The sequence below is a fragment of the Bombina bombina genome, chromosome 7, assembly GCF_027579735.1.
Source record: "Bombina bombina isolate aBomBom1 chromosome 7, aBomBom1.pri, whole genome shotgun sequence".
Taxonomy (NCBI): domain Eukaryota; kingdom Metazoa; phylum Chordata; class Amphibia; order Anura; family Bombinatoridae; genus Bombina; species Bombina bombina.
Genome location: NC_069505.1, coordinates 102,418,063 through 102,442,735, shown reverse-complemented (window position 1 = coordinate 102,442,735; position 24,673 = coordinate 102,418,063). Strand labels below are relative to the sequence as shown.

Genomic DNA, 24,673 nt, shown 5'->3' with positions numbered 1-24,673 from the left:
TAAAAAAACTCAAAGCCATTGGCTCAGACACACACACCTCCCGTAGTGCCACGTTAATTGGCTGCAATGCTACAATGGGGAAGTATCGTCGAGGTATTTATATATTTTTTGATATTCATTCGGTTTGTAAAATCAGATAGTAGTGACTTAATGCAAACATAAGGCTTGGTGAAATATACACAATCTAAACAACAATAGGTGTTCTGATCTTCAAATGAACAATGATATTAGGTTAACCCCTTAATGACCGCAGCACTTTTCCATTTTCTGTCCGTTTGGGACCAAGGCTATTTTTACATTTTTGCGGTGTTTGTGTCTAGCTGTAATTTTCCTCTTACTCATTTACTGTACCCACACATATTATATACCGTTTTTCTCGCCATTAAATGGACTTTCAAAAGATACCATTATTTTCATCATATCTTATAATTTACTATAAAAAACATTATAAAATATGAGAAAAAAATGGAAAAAAACACACTTTTTCTAACTTTGACCCCCAAAATCTGTTACACATCTACAACCACCAATAAACACCCATGCTAAATAGTTTCTAAATTTTGTCCTGAGTTTAGAAATACCCAATGTTTACATCTTCTTTGCTTTTTTTGCAAGTTATAGGGCCATAAATACAAGTAGCACTTTGCTATTTCCAAACCACTTTTTTTCAAAATTAGCGCTAGTTACATTGGGACACTAATATCTTTCAGGAATCCCTGAATATCTATTGACATGTATATATTTTTTTTTAGAAGACATCCCAAAGTATTGATCTAGGCCCATTTTGGTATATTTCATGCCACTATTTCACCGCCAAATGCGATCAAATAAAAAAAATTGTTCACTTTTTCACAAATTTTTTCACAAACTTTAGGTTTCTCACTGAAATTATTTACAAACAACTTATGCAATTATAGAATAACTGGTTGTAAATGCTTCTCTGGGATCCCCTTTGTTCAGAAATAGCAGACATATATGGCTTTGGCTTTGCTTTTTGGTAATTAGAAGGCTGCTAAATGCCACTGCGCACAATACGTGTATTATGCCCAGCATTGAAGGGGTTAATTAGGGAGCATGTAGGGAGCTTCTAGGGTTAATTTTAGCTTTAGTGTAGTGTAGTAGACAACCCCAAGTATTGATCTAGGCCCATTTTGGTATATTTCATGCCACCATTTCACCGCCAAATGCGATCAAAGTAAAAAAAAACGTTAATTTTTCACAATTTTAGGTTTCTCACTGAAATTATTTACAAACAGCTTGTGCAATTATGGCACAAATGGTTGTAAATGCTTCTCTGGGATGCCCTTTGTTCAGAAATAGCAGACATATATGACTTTGGCGTTGCTTTATGGTAATTAGAAAGTTGCTAAATGCTGCTGCGCATCACACGTGTATTATGGCTAGCAGTGAAGGGGTTAATTAGGTAGTTTGTAGGGAGCTTGCAGGGTTAATTTTAGCTTTAGTGTAGAGATCAGCCTCCCACCTGACACATCCCACCCCCTGATCGCTCCCAAACAGCTCCCTTCTCTCCCCCACCCCACAATTGTCCCCGCCATCTTAAGTACTGGCAGAAAGTCTGCCAGTACTAAAATAAAAGTTTTGTTTTTTTTTAAGAAAAAAAAAAAAAGCATATTTACATATGCTGTGTTTAGGATCCCCCCCTTAACCCCCAACCTCCCTGATCCCCCCCAAAACAGCTCTCTAAGCCTCCCTCTCAGCCTTATTGGGGGCCATCTTGGGTACTGGCAGCTGTCTGCCAGTACCCATTTTGAACAATCAAATGTTTATTTTTGTTTAAAAATGTTTTCTGTAGTGTAGCTCAATCACCCCCCCCCCCCACCTACATCACACCTAAGGGCTTTTTTATTTATTTCAATTTTGTCCCACTTTTGACACATTTTTTCCGTAGTGTAGCAGTTCCCACCCGCTCCCTCCCCGTGCACGCGCCCGCCCCCGCCCCCTCGTGCACGTGCCCGCGCCCGCGCGCCCCCCGGGCTTACCCGCCCATGATCCCGCCCCCCCTCCACATGACCAGGGCCATCGATGGCCGCCACCCACCTCCCACACCGGCTCCCACCCACCAACGATACCGGCCATCGATGTCCGGTGCAGAGAGGGCCACAGAGTGGCTCTCTCTGCATCGGATGGCCGTGAAAGGTTATTGCAGGATGCCTCCATATCGAGGCATCACTGCAATAACCGGAAAGCAGCTGGAAGCAAGCAGGATCGCTTCCAGCTGCTTTCCACACCGAGGACGTGCAGGGTACGTTCTCAGGCATTAACTGCCTTTTTTCTGAGGACGTACCCTGCACGTCCTCGGTCATTAAGGGGTTAATATATTTCTTATGTGGTTCTCGGCACACAATATATGGTGCATATTGAAAGTGTTTATTTTTTCTAGGTCTAAGCGAGAGTTCTATTGTTCATTATGTATTTTGTATTACAACTATGTATGTAAATAATGTTATTCATTGTTTTTATAGTTTGTTTTTACTTTAGAATGAGTGAAAAAACATTGTATTCATTGGCTACCATAAATGTGTAATGTAATTAATTGCATTGACACCTGTGTAAGAGGGTGTAACCAGGGTGTTACCTGTAACAACACTGGCTAGCAGTTACATAAATAGGAGACTTCAGTCACATATCAGTATTACCTGCCTGAGGAAACAGCGTGGTTAGCGCTGAGAAATGCGTAGCGTGTTTTACTGATGATATTTCTATATTTTATCTGTGAATTGTTTTTTAATATTTGGATTATAAAGTAATCTTTTATACTAGAGTCTCCTTTTTCATCATTTATCGCCAAAAAAGATTCTTGAGCAGAAAACAACCTTGGTTTTGATGTGCGCTGGGCCACTACAATATACCCAGCATGCTTCATTTGCACTATAGTGTGCTTTACACCCTGTGAGTATCCATCTGTTGGGAACAGCGAGTGGGTTTAATATAACTTACTGATCTGCACTAGGAGTCGCCCTCTTTATTTTTTTCACTTTCCAGACTACAGAAAATTGCATTTTCCAGGAGGAGCTGCCCTTGCATGGGTGCACAGTCAACTGGGACGCTGCTGAGTTCCCAGACCATTCACCTAGGCATTATCTTTGCCTTCAAAAATTGTGAGTACCATTCTATTGTATGAGAAATTACACTATTGCATATTGGCTACACTAGGAGGCGCCCTTTCTCTTCTTTTACAAGTCACAGTAAGCCTGGTTTTGTGTTACAATTCAGTAAGGACCAGTAATGTACAGAACATTGGTAATAAAACCCCTGTAGAGAAAAAGGTTAAAATTAAATAACAGATTGACACTACAATTTGGGCAGATAGCCCAAATACAGAAAGCTGGCGCAGCAGCTATTAGCTTAAAGGGTCCACTGGATGCAATAAGGGCGGTGGCAAGCACAGCAGCCAAAACACCGCTATACTTCAGATATGGTCTCCAAAGCATCAGAGATGACATAGGCTAGTCACAGCAGTATATAACCTCTAGGTACCGCAATCACTATGTACAAATGTGAACTTCACTGCATAAAATTATAAAAACACTTGTTATTAAGCTCAGTATAAGTGTATAGCATGTGAGCCAGGAACCCTGGGGTCCTGTACAGAGAGTTCCAACTGTAAAATCCAGTTTAAGTGGTTGTATATAGTGCAAGCACACACTTCAATTCAAAATTCAGGCAACTCTCTCACTTGTGGGGGAATAATCACACTTGCCCTTGATATGTGTCTGCCACGTGGGGTCTCTCTACATCTAGTTCGCAGGCCAAGAACTAGTACTTTAAGGCAAAGACGAGGCCTTATATTAACTAAGAATTATCTCTGTTAGGGCCCTTGTACACTTGTGGCTCTTAGATTGTCCCCAGAGAAGCTTCTGTATTACAACATAAATCCCTTAGGCCTGTATGAATGTGATGGGCAAATATAACATGTGGGGGTATAATCAGTGTAGGTCTCACCCAATACCGGCAGATGACCCCAGGCTCCTGCAGGAATAGTGACTGCCATTTGAACTTTATTAACTTCAGGCCTCCAGACCAAGATGGCGGCGCCTCGCGCCTCTCTGAATGACGACTGTGCTGCGTTTCTATTCGTGGGTATAAAGCTAAGGAGGCTGCAGGACAAAGGCAACTCTCCCTAGGTCTCCGCCCACAACACTTTACAAGTGCGGGAACCTTCAGCCCACTGCGACCAGACAGTTAGGGATCTAGTCCACGTGGTTGCGTCTTCTAAGCCGACTCCGGTTTTGTCGCCTATTCTGACCCAGACGCTGCCTGCAACACTGCAAACGTTCCAGAGCGGGGCCCCGACCCTCCGGAACAGCAGTCAAAAGTGGAAGTAGTCGTAGAGGGGTAGCCGTCTCCTAACCTCAGCGGTAAAGAGCGCTCTGCACTTGTGAATACCGGGTCCGTCTCAGGGTATGCGGACAGGGTAAGGTCAGCTGGAGTGTGGTTCTAGTATATGATGGCCCCCCGGAGTGGAGCCCGGACCCTCCAGGGGATAGTAGTCCCAGCTGATGTTTGGTCCATCTCTCTGAGGCAGGGATAACTGCAGCCCGTTATTTAGTTTATCCACTACTTGAGATCTCTCTCCAAAGAGGAACAATCCTCACTATAATGACCTCTTGAGAGTGGGTATCACAACGACCACCTTTGTGAATAGGTTTGGTCAGTTATTTGAGCACTTTTAATTTATTTCTGCAGAGCTCCTCCAAGACACGTCTGCTCAGAATGGCGGTTAACTCCGCCCCCTAAGTATATATTTTTAATCTTCCTTAAACATTTCATAAAAAAATCAAAGGGACAAATTCAGTAACATTATTATGGTAACGTGGTTAGGTTCATGGTTCTCTCTAGAATGTGCTGAACACTAGGGGATGGAAACCATAAGGTAAGAGGGAACATAAATAAGGTTTTCTTTTCTAAATGTCTAGTAACTAATGTCGCTATGCTTTTTCAAGTGTATTTTAAATCTGTAACACTTGTGGTAAGAGGTGGGGTTGTGATTATGTGTCCACGTTTATACCATAACCCTTTAAAGTGTAGAGTATGTTTTGCATGTCAAAGTCAATGTTTTCTTTTGCCCATTGACAAAGTAAATAATGTTACAGCCTGTTTGATTAACATGACCAAAAGTAGCATAGATAAACAAAGAGCTAGATTACAAGTGGCCTGCTAACTATTTTCCTGTGCGCAACAGAAAGAGCGCACGTATTTCAAGTTGAAAGTAAATGTGATCACTAGAGTGCAATTGCATTTTACACTTGTCGGGTAGGGCGTTAAAACCTCCCACAACATAAATACATTGAAAATTACAGTTACACTCATATAAACACTATCGGACAGATTACGAGTTTTGCGTTATGAGGGGTGCGGTATTAACTTGCACGTTATTGTCACTGTTCACTTACCTACAGAGCTGGTATTACAGGTTTTCAGAAACCCGGCGTTAAAAGGCAAGAAGTGAGCGTAGAGCAAAATTGAGCTCCATACCGCACTCCAATACCAGCGCTGCTAAAGTCAGCGGTGAGCTGGTTTTACATGTTTGTGCACGATTTCCCCATAGACATCAATGGGGAGAGCCGGCTGAAAAAAAAGCCTAACACCTGCAATAAAGCAGCGTAAAGCTCAGTAACACAGCCCCATTGATTCCTATGGGGAAACTAAATTTATGATTATACCTAACACCCTTACATGAACCCCGAGTCTAAACACCCCTAATCTTACACTTATTAACCCCTAATCTGCTGCCCCCGACATCGCCGACACCTACATTATACTTATTAACCCCTAATCGGCCGCTCCGGACATCGCCGCCACCTACATTATACTTATTAACCCCTAATCTGCTGCCCACAACATCGCCAACACCTACATAATGTTATTAACCCCTAATCTGCTGCCCCCAACGTCGCCGCCACTATAATAAACATATTAACCCCTAAACCGCTGTACTCCCGCATCACAAACACTAGTTAAATATTATTAACCACTAATCTGCCGCCCCTAACATCGCCACCACCTACCTACATTTATTAACCCCTAATCTGCCACCCCCAATGTTGCAGCCACTATATTATATTTATTAACCCATAAACCTAAGTCTAACCCTAACACCCCCTAACTTAAATATAATTAAAAGAAATATAAATAAATCCTACAATTATTACCTAAATTATTCCTATTTAAAACTAAATACTTACCTGTAAAATAAACCCTAAGCTAGCTACAATATAACTAATAGTTACATTGTAGCTAGCTTAGGGTTTATTTTACAGGCAAGTTTGTTTTTATTTTAACTAGGTAGAATAGTTAGTAAATAGTTATTAACTATTTAATAACTACCTAGCTAAAATAAATACAAATTGACCTGTAAAATAAAACCTAACCTGTCTTACACTAACACCTAACCTAACCCTACAATTAAATAAATTCCCTAAATTAAATACAATTAACTAAATTCAAAACAATTAGCTAAATTACAAAAACAAACAAACACTAAATTACAGAAAATAAAAAACAAATTACAAGATCTTTAAACTAATTATACCTAATCTAATAGCCCTATCAAAATAACCCCCCCCAAATAACCCCCCCCCCTGCCTAAACTAAACTACCAATAGCCCTTAAAAGGGCCTTTTGCGGGGCATTGCCCCAAAGAAATCAGCTCTTTTACCTGTAAAAAAAATACAAACAACCCCCCCAACAGTAAAACCCGACACCCACACAACCAACCCCCCAAATAAAACCCCAACCATTTGGATGGGCATTGCCCTTAAAAGGGCATTTAGCTCTATTGCGGCCCAAAGCCCTAACCTAAAAATAAAACCTATTCCAACGACGAATGAAGGTACCTTTAAGTGACGTCATCCAAAGATGGCGACCCTTAGATTCCGATTGGCTGATAGAATTCTATCAGCCAATCGGAATTAAGGTTGAAAAAATCCTATTGGCTGATTGGATCAGCCAATAGGATTGAACTTAAATCCTATTGGCTGATCCAATCAGCCAATAGGATTGAGCTCACATTATATTGGCTGTTTCAATCAGCCAATAGAATGCAGGCTCAATCCTATTGGCTGATTGGGTCAGCCAATAGGACTGAAGTTCAATCCTATTGGCTGATTGCACCAGCCAATAGGATTTTTTCAACCTTAATTCCGATTGGCTGATAGAATTCTATCAGCCAATTGGAATCTAAGGGACGCCATCTTGGATGATGTCACTTAAAGGTGCCTTCATTCGTCGGGTAGTCGTCATTGGAAGAGGATGCTCCACGCCGGATGTCTTGAAGATGGACCCACTCCGTGCCGGATGGATGAAGAAAAAAGATGCCGTCTGGAGGACCACTTCTGCCCGTCTGGAGGACCAATTCTGCCTGTCTGGAGGACCACTTCTGCCGGCTTCGTTGAGGACATCTTGCCACTTGGATGAAAACTTCTCCCGGTAAGTGGATCTTCGGGGGTTAGTGTTAGGATTTTTTAAGGGTGTATTGGGTGGGTTTTATTTTTAGGTTAGGGCTTTGGGCCGCAATAGAGCTAAATGCCCTTTTAAGGGCAATGCCCATCCAAATGCCCTTTTCAGGGCAATGGGGAGCTTAGGTTAATTTAGGCTAGGGTTGTTTTTTATTTTGGGGGGGGCTTTTTTATTTTGATAGGGCTATTAGATTAGGTGTAATTAGTTTAAAGATCTTGTAATTTGTTTTTTATTTTCTGTAATTTAGTATTTAGTTTTCTTTGTAGTTTAGCTAATTGTTTTGAATTTAGTTAATTGTATTTAATTTAGGGAATTTATCTAATTGTAGGGTTAGGTGTTAGTGTAAGACAGGTTAGGTTTTATTTTACAGGTCAATTTGTATTTATTTTAGCTAGGTAGTTATTAAATAGTTCATAACTATTTAGTAACTATTCTACCTAGTTAAAATAAATACAAACTTGCCTGTAAAATAAAAATAAACCCTAAGCTAGATACAATGTAACTATTAGTTATATTGTAGCAAGCTTAGGGTTTATTTTATAGGTAAATATTTAGTTTTAAATAGGAATTATTTAGTTATTAATAGTAAGTTTTATTTAGATTTATTTAAATTATATTTAAGTTAGGGGGTGTTAGGGTTAGACTTAGATTTAGGGGTTAATAAATTTAATATAGTGGCGGCGACATTGGGGGTGGCAGATTAGGGGTTAATAAATGTAGGTGGCGGCGATGTTAGGGACAGCAGATTAGGGGTTAATAATTTAATTTTAGTGTTTGCGATGCGGGAGGGCCTCGGTTTAGGGGTTAATAGGTAGTTTATGGGTGTTAGTGTACTTTTTAGCACTTTAGTTATGAGTTTTATGCTACGGCTTTGTAGTGTAAAACTCATAACTACTGACTTTAAAATGCGGTACGAATCTTTATGGGTTGGCTGTACCGCTCACTTTTTGACCTCCCAGGACAAGCTCATAATACTGGCGCTATGGAAGTGCCATAGAAAAAAGACTATACGCAACCAATTTGCGTAAGTTGATTTGCGGTAAGGCCAAAAAAGTGTGCAGTGCCCCTAAATCTGCAAGACTCGTAATACCAGCTGTAGTAAAAAAGCAGCATTATGAGCTATGAGTTATAACGCTGCTTTTTTACTCATAACGCAAGACTCGTAATCTAGCCGTATGATAAGAACTATTCATATAAATATATAAAAAAAAAAGTTATAAGGGCTCAAAGGTATATGGTTTATAGCAATGTGTTTGACTGCAAAGGGCTATATTATATATGAACATTTTATCTGGCAACCCATCCAAATCTATTTACAACCTCCAAATATATTTACAACCTCCAAATAGTCCTATCTCATACTTAAATCTCTATGTGGATCCCATGTATAATTGACCTGCACATTTATACACACTTGCAATTATGGTTCAGCCAATCAGAAAAAGCTAAAAAATACAAAGGTTGTTAAGTAGGTATCCCAGTGGGTTGGCAATAGTTACGGAAAAAAATCAACGTGCAAGTGGGTTGAAAAGCCAGAGAGCAATAAATTAATCTGTGCCTAGGTGCAGCAGCTATGTAAATTCAGCCCTGGTCCTCTGGAAATATTCCTAATTTGTAAATATTTAAATGAGGATATGGAGGAACTTGCAGATTTGACCTCAGCTATTCAGCTAAATCAATTTACTAATATGTTCTGTATTCAACTTTGTAGCATTTCCATAATAGTTAGAATATAAAATATATCATATTTAATACATTAAGTCATATTTATTGCAATAAGTACATAATAGCAATATATAAAAACAAAATCAAAGAGGTTTAGCAGTAACGTTCTGCCCTACAAGTGTAGGTTACATAAATATTTAGAAACAGCTGCATTTTGTACAAGAGAAAGAGACAGTGTTTAGTATTTTCCAAAATATCTGTGTTGTCTCTTAATTTTTTGGCTGTAATGTTGCTCAGCTGTTCAACAGAGTTCTCTTCTCTTAAATTTGGCTTTAGCGTTCAGTATGCTATAATTGAAACCAATTCAAGCAACATTCCACCAATAATATTTTAATTTATAGGGCTCCATTTATTAAAGTGTCAACTGTTAAATCACTGAAGATTTGCGTCAAATTACGCCATAATTGAAACCCCTACAATATCATTCTGTCAACATTGTAAAATATAGCTCAAATCGTTGTAACACATGCACCAGCGATACACGTTTGATGTAGATCGATGGCAACGTTATTTGAGCGTAATGATGCTAATCCAAAAGTACATTGACCAAATTAAAATGTACTTAACATTCAACTGGTAGGTTTGTGTCTCGAATGATTTTCAATCCCCCACCTTTGAGCTAGCGAATGCCATAGGAATCAAAGGGATGTTAATGAGATGTTACTAAACTATAAAAGGGTGTGTCCTCTTCAAGACATTCAGAATAAATATGTCAAATATATTTACATTTTGCAATACTCCTTCGATGCAGAAGGGGACTAGAAAACCAGCAACAGGCAATATAATAAAATACATTTGTGAGACCTTGAATGTTTCACAGTTAAAATTTTAAAGGCCAGATTACAGTGCAGCATTCTTTCACACTCCTTGCGTGCGCCGGGTTGCACTCATATTATGAGTTGAAAGTAAACTGTTTTCACTCGTGCACTAATCAGAAAAGCACAAAAAGCCGAACTTAGAATATCGTGCGCGCAATAACCTATTCCCCCCCATTGAAGTCAGTGCGCTGTTCTTCACATAGAAGATTATGTTCTTAAGTAATGAAATGCCCTATCCTCCTGGGCTTTCTGTATTACATAACATTCATAGAACTGACTAAACAATAACTTATACATAAACACAATACACAGAGTGTGGGAAAAGACCCGTGGGTCCCGTTTATTATGAAACATGAGAACCGGCTGAAAGCAACCAAGAAAGCCTACACCAGGTTGCGGCAATCTAGCTAGGAGAGTAAGCAACCCCCTGCTAGGAAGATGGGCCGCGCCCGTGAATGCCGACACAAGCGGAGCTAAGCTGCATGCAGATGGGCTTAGGGAGTTCTCGGAAACGTAAAGTGGGGGAGGGACCTCCAGGCATGCACCTGTGGACACTACCCTCCCCCAGGCCGCCTAAACAGGGTGTGAATTTAGACAACTCCAGACCAGTAGGACCAGGTGTGACTAGGTGCACGTGCATGCCACTACCCAGGGAATCAAAACTACCATCCTTGGACTTAAGGAAAGGAGCTGCGTAGCTTTCATCCGGCTTCAGACACCTGCTGAACACCATAGTGATGTCCAACCTAAAGATTGCCGCCTTACCAGATCCAAGGGAGGGAGGGAGAGAAGCTGTGAAGACAAGCTGAAAAGAGGGTCTGGGGCCTGTAACCTGACTTGTTATAGGTAAGCCAAATCCCCACCCACACTAATGCAAAATTGTTGCCACTTCACAGCTAGCACACTCCTAAGGGCATTAAAGGGACAGTCAACACCCAGGAAAACTTTATCCCATACCTTAGATCCACAAAAAAAGATGCGCTTGCACCGCATCCCATCTTCAATACCACTAACATTATCTTCCCCTCCTCCTCCGTCCTCTTCTTTTTTTTAATTTAATCCTTGTTCACAGGGACGCTGTTCTATTGCTAATGCGCATTATCATTTTTGTCCGCTCGCTAATAGAAATAGAAAGTATCTCCATGAACGCGTGTAAAAAATCTAGCTGAGGATTTGATTCTGATTGACAGATGACTTTAAGAAGAAGCCTCCTACATTACGGTGGGGGAGTTTGGCGGCCATATCTACAGCTGAAAACTGTATGTTCTTTCGAAGATTAGACACATAACGTTAGTGGTAATGAAGATGGGATGCGGTGCAAGTGCATTTTTTTGTGTGGAGCTGTGTGGGGAAAAGACCTGTGGGTCACGTTTATTATGAAACATGAGAACAGGCTGAACCAAGCAAACCTACACCAGGTGGCGGCAATCTAGCTAGGAGAGTAAGCAACCCCCTGCTAGGAAGATGGGCCACGCCTGTGAATGCCGACACACGTGGAGTTAAGCTGCACACAGATGGACTTAGGGCGTTCTCGGCAACGTCAAGTGGGGGACGGCCCTCCAGGCACGCATCTGTGGACAATACCGTCCCCGGCCAGTCGTCACTCTACCTCTGATGGCAAACCGGGTCGCGGGCCAACCGCCACAAGAGACAGCCAAACAGGCACAGCTCTTGCCACCACCCTCATAGATGTAGCAAGATAGCCAGCTCAAATTAAATAGGAACAGGCCAATGCCCCTCTCAGTGAGGTGCACACCGTCCCTCCTGTAGAGGCTCCTCTCAACCGTTGTGATGTTCCCAAGTTCCACAACAAAGCCTCCTATCTGGGACAAAAAAATTCTCACTTCGCTATTTAGCTTTTTACGGACCTGAAAGGCCGGCCTGTGGACTGCATATGACACCACTCTATCCTAGGGATAATGTTGGACCACCCTATCCTCGCATTGGGGGCCCAAGTATGAAAAGTGTGCAGGTCCGACTGAATCACTGCACCAAGTTGTTTGCATGGCAGGAGCCCCATATCATTCCCCCCCGGCGTGAATGATCAGAACGTGAGGTTTCTCCCACTGATGCATAGCTAACTGCAGTAAATCTGAAACACCCGACCAAGTCAACCCTCTGCGGCCCAAACATCTAACAGTAACCCTGGAGGAGGTGAATCCCAACTGGCGTCCATCTGGCCTCGCGATCGCTCTCAGTTCCACCCAATGGATGTAGGAGTGACCCGTAATTCACACTCTCAACGGACTCTCTCTCGGGCCTGCAAAGATACAACGGTTAACAATGGAACATGGCTAGGCAAAAACAAAACAATTACTCAATCAATGGCCTAACGTACAAAAGGTACCTTTGTGACCTCCACCGCCCCAATGATCTAATATGATCAGCAAACCAACCCAACCCCGTGGCGGTGGTAGCTGCTCCAACCCTTAAATGAGTGAGGAGCGATGACTGGTCAAGGCCTACTCTAGACGCTGCCCAGTTCAGGACTTTCCGGAATTGAAATCTAGTCAATGGGGAACCATCCAAATGAACTAGAAATTGCACAGGACCCTCCGGTTGCACTTCCATGTAGGGTTCAATTAGTATGACTGGGCAACAAGCAGAGCCGGTGTGGGCTGGTAAGGAGATCCAAGTACCTCTGCCTTCTTCGATCTAGGTCAGTCTTCGATCTAGGCAGGAAAACAAATACGGCTGACTCGTCGTCCTGTATGTGAGAGGCCAAGAGCACCCTGTGAAAAGCCAGCCCAAAGGCGGCCGTGAACAGGGTGGCCCAGTAAGCAGAGAAACATACGTCAGGCAAGGCTTGACAATGGCTCGCCAAGCGATCAATAAAAACAGGTTCCTTAATGTCCCTTGTCCTTGGCACCATACAACCCCAACCCCTCAGTACCTGTCTCACAAGAAGGTCCAAGAAGAGTCGGCGAGACCATATAGTTATAGTTAGTATACAGAAGAAGGAAACGGCGGTCAGTCGAGAACTCAGCAATCTAGTCAAGGAGACCCCATTGGTCGCCAGCTCAGGACAGCCATCCCTGGGCATCAAAGAAGGCGATCCATTTAGACCAGTGTCTTATGTAAGTGTTCCAGGTAGAAGGAGCCAACGAAGATCGGATCATCGTTATTAAGGTTCCCCATCCAGCACCACCTGCCATAAGTAATCCGGACAAGGACAACCGCCAGCATCCGCCCCAAGAACTAAATTATAGAAAGCTTCCCACTGAAAGTGGGAGAGCGCATCAGCAATCCTATTCTGCACTCCAGGAACATGTTGTGCACGGAACACAATGTTCAGGTGCAGACACCTCAGCACCAGCAGCCTCAAGTACCTTACCACTGCTGGAGACCCTGACATATGTTTGTTAATTGCAAAGACAGCACTCATGTTGTCTGTCCAAAAAACCACCTCGTTGTCGCAGAGCTGATTGCCCTATATTTTGAGGGCCACTATGATGGGAAAAAGTTCCAATAGACAGAGGTTTTTTTACCAGCCTCCTATCAATCCACGACTGAGGCCACGGGCCGGCATCCATTGCCCGTACAGGAAAGCGCCGTATCCGTGGGACCCTGCGCCATGTTGGAAGAAACTTCCTTCCTTCACATGCAGATCCCATTGAAGTGACTCAGGAATTGTTCCCACACCTCAAGGTCATCCACCATCTCAGGAGTAACGCGAAAACCTACGTGCCTGAGACCGAGCGCCTGAGACCGAATTGGCGTTCGAGCCACCTGAGGAAAATTCTCCCCATGGGAATGAGTCTCCCAGCAAAGTTCAAAAAACCCAGTAGGGTCTGCAGGTCCTTTACGGACCTGTAAGGTTCTGACTTCATGGACCTGACCGCCCCCCAGCATGCAGACACTCAGAGTCAATTTTAATGCCCAGGAAAGTAAGGCAGGTACAAGGACCTTGTGTCTTGTCCTCTGCCAGGGAAACGTCCAACCTGCTCATCATGAGTCTGGTCACCTTCATTAAGAAGGCACATTTGAACATCCTGGAGTGGCCTACCAACAGGAAGTCATCCAGGTAGTGCACCAGGCCATCAAGGCCGGCCACCGCAGCAATAGTCCAGTGCAGGAAACTACTGAAAGCCTCGAAATAGGCACAAGAAATGGAGCAACCCTCTCCCTCAAACTAACACCCCATGAGGTGAAAGGATGAGGGGTGGATGGGGAGGAGGTGAAAGGCAGTTTCCATGTCCAGCCTCGCCAGTAGTGCCCCTTTTCCCACCCTTTTGACTAGGGAGAGAGCATTGTCAAAGGACTGGTAGTGTACCGGCAACCCTCTCCCTCAAACTAACACCCCATGAGGTGAAAGGATGAGGGGTGGATGGGGAGGAGGTGAAAGGCAGTTTCCATGTCCAGCCTCGCCAGTAGTGCCCCTTTTCCCACCCTTTTGACTAGGGAGAGAGCATTGTCAAAGGACTGGTAGTGTACCGAACTAAGTTCGGCAGAGATAGCAACATTAACAGACTGCCCCTTTGGAAAGGAAAGGTGTTGAATTAACCTGAACTTTCCAGGTTCTTACTTAGGAATGACCCCCAAAGGAGAGATAACCAACCCCGGAATCTGTATCTCCTTAAAGGGGCCGGCCAGACAGCCCAATGCAACCTCCTTGCCCAATTTCTCCCTTACCACATTGGGAATTGATATGCTGATTTTAGGTTTCTGCGAACCAAGGACCTGCAAACCTTCGAACTGGCAGGGATAATAACTCCCCATCGGAGGCCCGCGCCGAGTAAATCGGCGGCCTCCATATCTGGGTAAAGTATCAGCCATATTTAAATTGTGGCTACCCTCAACGGGGTGGCCGCCCTTTCCACCAGCGTTGGGTCTTTGCCCGACACCCTGTCTCTCCTGGAAGCGCCCAGATTCCTGGGTCCTTGTGCATTCGGAACCGGAATGGCCCCCGCCACAATACCTGCAGGCATGTTGGAATGAGCACACTGTTCCTTTAACGCAGAGCTTGTCCTGAAAGTGCCAGCAGAACCCTGCTGGATGCTGTCGGGAAAGCTTTGAAGCTCTGTCCCCAGATGGCCCGGCAGGAGACTGCCCAGGCCCGACTTGTTTATCAGGCACCAATTGCACCCACAGGTGCATGTCCACGTCCCCAAAGGTTAGGCGAGGGTTACCAACTTTATTTCTGCGAAAGGCAATATTGTAATCCCTCCACGCCCCCTCTCTATATCGTTCTTTAATAGTTTCTATTGCATTTTGATATTTCAAAATATCAAGTGCCTAGTCGGGGAATTTAGTGATATAGCAAGAAGCATACACACGAAAGCATTTCCACCATTCGGCAAACATATATGGCCTTTTAAACTTTTTGGGGCCTGTACCATCCTCTGCCATTTCTTTTTAGCAGTAGGCCTCAGTGGAGAGCTCAAACATTTGAACATATTTACCCTCCTGAATCCTTCTAACCATTTTTGTCTTGAGATTCTTGTGTAGGCTGAATGAGGGCCACGAATACGTGTCCCCATACATATCTGCTTTACGTCTCTGTGTCTACTCAGTGCTCGCAACCTCTGCTGGAGCGGCAGTTGGCAGCAACATAACATGGGTTTCCATGTGGGACGAACCAGGGAGAGGGGCAGACCCATGGCCTTCCTTTCTTCTACCAACTATTTCGTCATCCTATACATTCTCTTCTAAATGGCCTGGGACCTATCACTCTCTGACCCAGAATCATCTGAAGATGAACTAAGCCCCTTGAGCCCAGAAATCAAAGATGTCTTACCGGTTCCCAATGGACACAGCACAGGCTGGGGACCGGCGGAAGTCGAGGGCTGCTCCTCACGGCTCTGCTCCTCCTCAGCGTGATAACCCGGACCGGAGTGTGCGATAGAATGAGCTCCCTGCAATTCCATGATTCCCTGGAATGAGAATTAGGAGAGAGAAGTAGCACTGGGAGAAGACAAGGCCCCAACTGCCCCAGCTAAAGCAGACTCTAAGCCCCTCTTACTGCTAAGCATGCGTTCTGCACCACACACCACTTGCGTACCATCAGACACACAACACACTTGCGCATCAAGCACTGCATTTGCAAACTGTACTTGCCTCGAATGGCCCTATTCTGCATCTACCTCCATTGCTTGACATAAGCTAGGCTGAGGGCCTGCGCCTCTTTGGCCGAAGCTCTAGTTGTAAACCCTATGTTAGTCCCACTGGGAGATACCCCAAAGTCACATCTGTGTGGACCACGCAATGTGCTTCTCGTGCATTGCGGCATGGATACGTTGCGACTCCTACTAGTTCTGCCCCCCAGGCTTGGAAACCCCATTTTTGCTCTGAGCCCCTGTGCCTTGCTGCGCCCCCCTGAGGGCCTCACCCTGTTCCCGGACCAGTGGGCTTTTACATTGGAAAACTATCCTGAAGCATATCAGTCTGACCCCGCCAGTCAAGGTCGGTCCAGCCCTGAAATACCAGACAACTCTCCTTTGAACAAGGAACATGACAACCCCAGACAATCGTTTCAGCCTATTATAGGCCTCATCGGTGAGGTGCAGCCACATTCCTCTAAGCAGCACTGGCCAAGGAGTCCATATCTGGTTGCCCCTATCACCCATAGGGAGACTTTTTCTAATGTAAAAGCCCACTGGTCTAAAAGAGGCTGCTCCAGGTGGTAGTTCGCCAGAGAACTAGCTGATGAGCTGTTGTTCGTTCCTGTTAGAGCGCCTCTCTCCCTTGTATGCAAATTAATTATGACCCTGGGGAAGTCTCCCATTTGGGTGATAGGGGCAACCAGATATGGACTCCTTGGCCAGTGCTGCTTAGAGGAATGTGGCTGCACCTCACCGATGAGGCCCATAATAGGCCGAAACGATCGTCTGGGGTTGTCATGTTTCTTGTTCAAAGGAGAATTGCCTGGTATTTCGGGGCTGGACCGATCTTGATTGGCGGGGTCAGACTGATATGCTTCAGGATAGTTTTCCAATGTAAAACCCACTGGTCTAAACGAGGCTGCTCCAGGTGATAGATCGCCAGAGAACTAGCTGATGAGCTGTTGTTCGTTCCTGTTAGAGCGCCTCTCTCCCTTGTATGCAAACTAATTATGACCCTGGGGAAGTCTCCCTATGGGTGATAGGGGCAACCAGATATGGACTCCTTGGCCAGTGCTGCTTAGAGGAATGTGGCTGCACCTTACCGATGAGGCCCATAATAGGCCGCAATGATCGTCTGGGGTTGTCATGTTCCTTGTTCAAAGGAGAATTGCCTGGTATTTTGGGGCTGGACCGACCTTGACTGGTGGGGTCAGACTGATATGCTTCAGGATAGTTTTCCAATGTAAAAGCCCACTGGTCTAAAAGAGGCTGCTCCAGGTGGTAGATCGTCAGAGAACTAGCTGATGAGCTGTTGTTCTTCCTGTTAGAGCGCCTCAATCCCTTGTATGCAAATTAATTATGACCCTGGGGAAGTCTCCCTATGGGTGATAGGGGCAACCAGATATGGACTCCTTGGCCAGTGCTGCTTAGAGGAATGTGGCTGCACCTCACAGATGAGGCCCATAATAGGCTGCAACGATCGTCTGGGGTTGTCATGTTCCTTGTTCAAAGGAGAATTGCCTGGTATTTCGGGGCTGGACCGACCTTGACTGGCGGGGTCAGACTGATATGCTTCAGGATAGTTTTCCAATGTAAAAGCCCACTGGTCTAAAAGAGGTTGCTCCAGGTGGTAGATCGCCAGAGAACTAGCTGATGAGCTGTTGTTCGTTCCTGTTAGAGCGCCTCTCTCCCTTGTATGCAAATTAATTATGACCCTGGGGAAGTCTCCCTATGGGTGATAGGGGCAACCAGATATGGACTCCTTGGTCAGTGCTGCTTAGAGGAATGTGGCTGCACCTCACCGATGAGGCCCATAATAGGCCGAAACGATTGTCTGGGGTTGTCGTGTTCCTTGTTCAAAGGAGAATTGCCTGGTATTTCGGGGCTGGACCGACCTTGATTGGCGGGGTCAGACTGATATGCTTCAGGATAGTTTTCCAATGTAAAACCCACTGGTCTAAAAGAGGCTGCTTCAGGTTATAGATCGCCAGAGAACTAGCTGATGAGCTCTTGTTCGTTCCTGTTAGAGCGCCTCTCTCCCTTGTATGCAAATTAATTATGACCCTGGGGAAGTCTCCCTATGGGTGATAGGGGCAACCAGATATGGACTCCTTGGTCAGTGCTGCTTAGAGGAATGTGGCTGCACCTCACCGATGAGGCCCATAATAGGCCGCAACGATCATCTGGGGTTGTCATGTTCCTTGTTCAAAGGAGAATTGCCTGGTATTTCGGGGCTGGACCGACCTTGACTGGCGGGGTCAGACTGATATGCTTCAGGATAGTTTTCCAATGTAAAAGCCCACTGGTCTAAAAGAGGCTGCTCCAGGTGGTAGATCGCCAGAGAACTAGCTGATGAGCTGTTGTTCGTTCCTGTTAGAGTGCCTCTCTCCCTTGTATGCATATATATATGTATATATGCACATGATTATACATAGGTATATATATACATATATATATATATATACAGTATGTACAGGGAGTGCAGAATTATTAGGCAAATTAGTATTTTGACCACATCATCCTCTTTATGCATGTTGTCTTACTCCAAGCTGTATAGGCTTGAAAGCCTACTACCAATTAAGCATATTAGGTGATGTGCATCTCTGTAATGAGAAGGGGTGTGGTCTAATGACATCAACACCCTATATCAGGTGTGCATAATTATTAGGCAACTTCCTTTCCTTTGGCAAAATGGGTCAAAAGAAGGACTTGACAGGCTCAGAAAAGTCAAAAATAGTGAGATATCTTGCAGAGGGATGCAGCACTCTTAAAATTGCAAAGCTTCTGAAGCGTGATCATCGAACAATCAAGTGTTTCATTCAAAATAGTCAACAGGGTCGCAAGAAGCGTGTGGAAAAACCAAGGCGCAAAATAACTGCCCATGAACTGAGAAAAGTCAAGCGTGCAGCTGCCAAGATGCCACTTGCCACCAGTTTGGCCATATTTCAGAGCTGCAACATCACTGGAGTGCCCAAAAGCACAAGGTGTGCAATACTCAGAGACATGGCCAAGGTAAGAAAGGCTGAAAGACGACCACCACTGAACAAGACACACAAGCTGAAACGTCAAGACTGGGCCAAGAAATATCTCAAGACTGATTTTTCTAAGGTTTTATGGACTGATGAAATGAGAGTGAGTCTTGATGGGCCAGATGGATGGGCCCGTGGCTGGATTGGTAAAGGGCAGAGAGCTCCAGTCCGTCTCAGACGCCAGCAAGGTGGAGGTGGAGTACTGGTTTGGGCTGGTATCATCAAAGATGAGCTTGTGGGGCCTTTTCGGGTTGAGGATGGAGTCAAGCTCAACTCCCAGTCCTACTGCCAGTTTCTGGAAGACACCTTCTTCAAGCAGTGGTACAGGAAGAAGTCTGCATCCTTCAAGAAAAACATGATTTTCATGCAGGACAATGCTCCATCACACGCGTCCAAGTACTCCACAGCGTGGCTGGCAAGAAAGGGTATAAAAGAAGAAAATCTAATGACATGGCCTCCTTGTTCACCTGATCTGAACCCCATTGAGAACCTGTGGTCCATCATCAAATGTGAGATTTACAAGGAGGGAAAACAGTACACCTCTCTGAACAGTGTCTGGTAGGCTGTGGTTGCTGCTGCACGCAATGTTGATGGTGAACAGATCAAAACACTGACAGAATCCATGGATGGCAGGCTTTTGAGTGTCCTTGCAAAGAAAGGTGGCTATATTGGTCACTGATTTGTTTTTATTTTGATTTTGAATGTCAGAAATGTATATTTGTGAATGTTGATATGTTATATTGGTTTCACTGGTAAAAATAAATAATTGAAATGGGTATATATTTGTTTTTTGTTAAGTTGCCTAATAATTATGCACAGTAATAATCACCTGCACACACAGATATCCCCCTAAAATAGCTATTACTAAAAACAAACTAAAAACTACTTCCAAAATTATTCAGCTTTGATATTAATGAGTTTTTTGGGTTTATTGAGAACATGGTTGTTGTTCAATAATAAAATTAATCCTCAAAAATACAACTTGCCTAATAATTCTGCACTCCCTGTATATATACACTAAACTATATATATATATATATGCGCTAAACTATAATCCATAACTGCCTTCACTTGACACTCATGCCCTTGCAACTACTGTATCCATGGGTACTACTTCCTCTTCTGCTGTTTTAGTTTCTGTGTTACCTACACCTCTAGCTCCTGTTTCTAAGATAAACCTTTTAGATACATTTGATTTGATGTCTTCCTACTGCAGAGGATTCTTGGATCAATGCCAGTTACATTTCCAAAATGATCATAGAACCTTTCAGCATTATCCTGGGCCTTTTTTTTTTTAGAAAATGTTGCAAATCCTTCATTGCTGCTTTCATTTTTCTTTTCTATATTTCAGGAAGGTCTGCAGCTACAGAAGCCTCTCTACTTGTTCTAGGTGAGAATAGTAGACCTGCATCACAGTGTGCCATAGAATTGTAAACGTTGGCTTATAGAACATCCTGGATTGTTTGTATTCTAAAATCTGCTTTCCATAAAGGCCTTATTGGAAGAATCAAGGAAGAATTACATTTTAGAGTCAAACCTGATACATCGAAAAAAAGATAAGCAGAGAAAGAGAGAGGATCCGACGATCTTAAATGTTATGAACACCTATTCACTTAGCACCCTGTTTCACTCCTCTTCCTGCATCTTACACGCCCCACAGCTTAAGATGAAGAACCTACGGATATAGTCACTTTACATCTTTTTAACTCCTCCTGAAGCATTCATTCACTAATTCAGGAGCTACAAGAATATTTATCAATTTAACCTTTGCTAAAAACATGATATATTATATAAGTAAAATATCAGTTATTGTATATTACTACTATTAACGGTGATCTTTTGGGCACAGGACACTCTGATTAGGTTCTCTGTAGGGGTTCTATACACTAAAGTTCTTCAATTTAATCTCCTAGATTCTCCCATGTAGCCTATTATTTTAGGATTAACACTTCCTTGTAAGTATCTATCAATGAAAACTGCCGTTAATGCTTGATCTGAGCACTATGAGTAATGTCTTTTGGCCTGTGTTTTACAGTCCTTAATTAAAGACATCTTCAGTGATCTCCTTGATTAATTCACCATAGGGTATCAAGATGGTGTCCTTGTCTATTCTTAGACCTTGGTAGAACATTTCAAACACGTTTTGTCACATCTCAGAAATAACTTTATAGGCTAAATTGGAGAAATTTGAATTTGATAAAGAGCAGATCAATTTCCTTGGATATATCATTTCAAAAGAAGGATTTGCTATGGATCCCTAAAAATTATTAACAGTCCTTAACTGGACCCAGCCTAATTCTCTAAAGGGCACAACATGCTTCCATTGATTTGTTAACTATTATCAAAAATGAATGTGGAACTTTTCTAAAATTACAGCTTCCATTGCAATTCCACCAAGAAAGATGCCACTTGTAAAGTTTGGCCATCCATCTGCAATAAAAGCTTTCTGAGCATTCAAACAGCATTTTGCACTGTTCCTATACTTGAAATCCAGACCCCAACCACCAATTAATCATGGAAGTAGATGCCTTAGACAAGGGAACAGGAGTAGTGTTAATTAAAAGGGGCTCTCCTTCTGGTAAAATGCACCCAGTGGTAAATCACTATACAGTGATTTGAATGGTCACAGATCGGTTTTCCGAATAGGCACATTTTATTCCTCTATCTAAATTGACTGCTGCTCATTAACTTGCCTCTCTATTTATCTGTATATCAGATCAGTGTTCACAATTTTTCTCTGTTTTGTTGAAAAGTCTCTACAAGAACTTAGGCATCACAATTTGCCTTTCCTCCATTTATCATGCTCAAATGAAAGGCCAAAACAGGAAGAATAAATCAAGACCTTAAAGCATATCTCTATGTTTATGTCAACCATCAACAATCCAGGTCAGCAGAACTACCTCCACTTGCCGAACTGGCCAATTCACTTCCTCAAGCGTTCTTCATTTACTGTACCACTGGGGTATTAACCTAAGTGATTTCCTTCTTAATCTTCTTCCGTAGACGTTCGAGCAGCTGACTGTAAGGTTCATGTGCTGGTAGTGGCCCATCTGTTTGGTTTTTATTAACTTCTGCCAGTACAAATTTAAAGATCAAATCTGGTTGTATACTCTGTTTAAAGCAGCCCTCCTTTAATTTGGGACCTAGATACATTGCATACTTCAACAAACAAAACCTGTATTATACCGATTGGCCTTACTTAAATCGCTTTGTATCCCACCCTTCTTGACTTTTAGTTTGTTCTTGACTATGAGACTGCTTACTTTGGCTCCACTCTACCTGAACATTTTCTTCTATGTGAAAAACATTGGAATGTAAAATATGCATAACAACCTTTGGGTTTAGCACTGTAGGTCTAACATGGTGTCGGGTTAGCGCACGAGCAATAAGAGTTTTTTTTCTTTAGCATGCTTCATTAAAGTCTATGGGGAGAATTTAATGCGGTTGCGATATTCGAAGTCCTGAAGTTACCATGCGATATTCAAAGTCCTGAAGTTAACTTTCCATCTGTAATACGCATGCTAATCCGCGCATTAAAAGTTTACTTTCAGCTGTATTTGTGAGGGAGCAAAAGTGCTAAATAGTCCTATATGTTAATCAGTTTAAAACAAATTTAGCTTTATGCATTCTCTTTGCTTCACAATTAGTAATTGCTAGGATTTTGGATAGAGAAGGCCTGTCTAGAGGGATATTTGTAATGTTTGTGAGTTTCTCAAGGATATGGAATGCAAATATTTAGGAATAAATTTGGCGCCAAGGTAATTGTCTTGTTTATATTGAGCATGACATCCTTTTTCTTTATCAATGAGACAGAGAACAATGCTTTTATTAATTTAACCCTATACTATATATGTATTTCCTTTTTCCTTTTTTAAGGGAGAAGAAATAGGAAAGTAATTTACTAAAGGATTAAAAGTTTTATAAAATATTATTCTATAGTTAAAATATTATACATAAATTGATGCTGTACAGCTTTTTCTTGTTAAAGAGACATAAAACCTACAATATTACTTCCATGATTCAGATAGAACATATAGTTTTAAACAGCATTCCAATTTACCTCTATTATCACATTTTCTTTGTTTTCTTTTAATCCTTTGTTGAAAAGCAGGGATGTAAGCTGAGGCATGTGCATGTTTCTGCAGCACTATGTTGCAGCAGTTTTGCAACCATGTTATACATTAGCAGGAGCACTAGATGGCAGCACTATTTCCTGTCATTTCAGGCATGTGCAAGCTACCTACCTAGGTATCTCTTCAAGAAAGAGTAACATGAGAACAAAGCAAATTTTATAATAGAAGTAAATTGGAAAGTTTTTAAAAACTGTATTCTCTATCTGAATAATGGGGTTTCATGTCCCTTTAATATGTTGCTAAAGATTTGTTATTCCAGCAGCATCCAGAGATAGAGTGAGGGATAAGGAGGTCTTCTGCTTAGCCCTTTTGAATGGGCATGTTTTTGGGAACAATGAGTGGGCAGTTTCAATGAGCAAATCCAGCTTCACAGAGAGGTGAAAAATATCACTATAGTTTACTAGTCAGGGTTTTATAGTGTCAGAGTGAGGTTCTAAAATCATACATCCAATGAGTTATAGGGAGCTGTTATATGGACCAATAGGAAAAGGTATAGAGAGCAGTTACATAGAGCAATAGGAAGAGATATAGGGCACAGTTATATGAAGCTATCAGTGCAGAGCAGTTATATGATCTAAAAAAAATAGAAAGAAGTCACATGGAGGAGGTGCATGGAACAATAGCAAGAGTTATTAGGGAGCAGTTATATGGTGCAAAAGTCAGAATTATAGAGAATGGCTATAGGATGAAATAGGAGGAATTATAGGGAGCTGTTATATTTGCAATGTGAAGAGTGATAGGGAGCTGTTATATTTGACAATATGAGGCATTATAGAGAGCAGTTATATATAGGGCAATTAGAGGAATTAGAGAGAGTTGTTATGTGAACTATAAGTGCAGTTATAAGGAACAGTTACATAAAGCAATAGCAGGTGTTATAGGGTTCTGTTATATGGGGTGATAGCAGATGTTATATGGAGCAGTAGGAGTTATAGGGAACAGGTACATGAACCAGTAGGAGCAATAGGAGCCATTATAAGAAGCAGTTACATTAAAGGGATATGAAACCTAAACAAATATTTTGTGATTCAGACACAGCATATCATTTTAAAAAAGTTTCCAATTTATTTCTAATATCAAATTTGATTTGATATAGTGCTGCCATCTAGTGCGCTTGTAAATAGATATCATTCTTGCAAAACTGCTGCCATATAGTGTTCCAGAAAGGAGCTGGCTCCTAAGTAAACGTCCATGCTTTCCAACAAATGATACCAAGAGAACGAAGAAAATTTGATAATGGAAGTAAAATAGAAAGTTGTTTAAAATCACATGCTCTATTTGAATCATGAAAGAAAAATGTTGAATTTCATATCCCTTTAAGTATCAGGACATGCAGCCATATAAAGCAATATGTTTAACTACTATACAGGCATCAGAAGAGCAGCTATTGTGGTTATTATTTTATCAGAATATTCCATTTCTCTGTTGTGAACATCTGACTAATGCTT

At 42.5% G+C, this 24,673-nt stretch overlaps 1 long non-coding RNA gene across 1 annotated transcript in view; it reads left to right on the top strand.

Moving 5' to 3' along the window:
* Positions 1 to 3,102: 3,102 nt before the first annotated feature.
* LOC128635777 (uncharacterized) overlaps positions 3,103 to 24,673 on the top strand; it is a 90,361-nt gene continuing 68,790 nt past the window's right edge. Inside the window, exon 1 of the long non-coding RNA XR_008398583.1 lies at positions 3,103 to 3,119. This is a non-coding gene — a long non-coding RNA (uncharacterized LOC128635777). The remainder of the gene's footprint in view (positions 3,120 to 24,673) is intronic.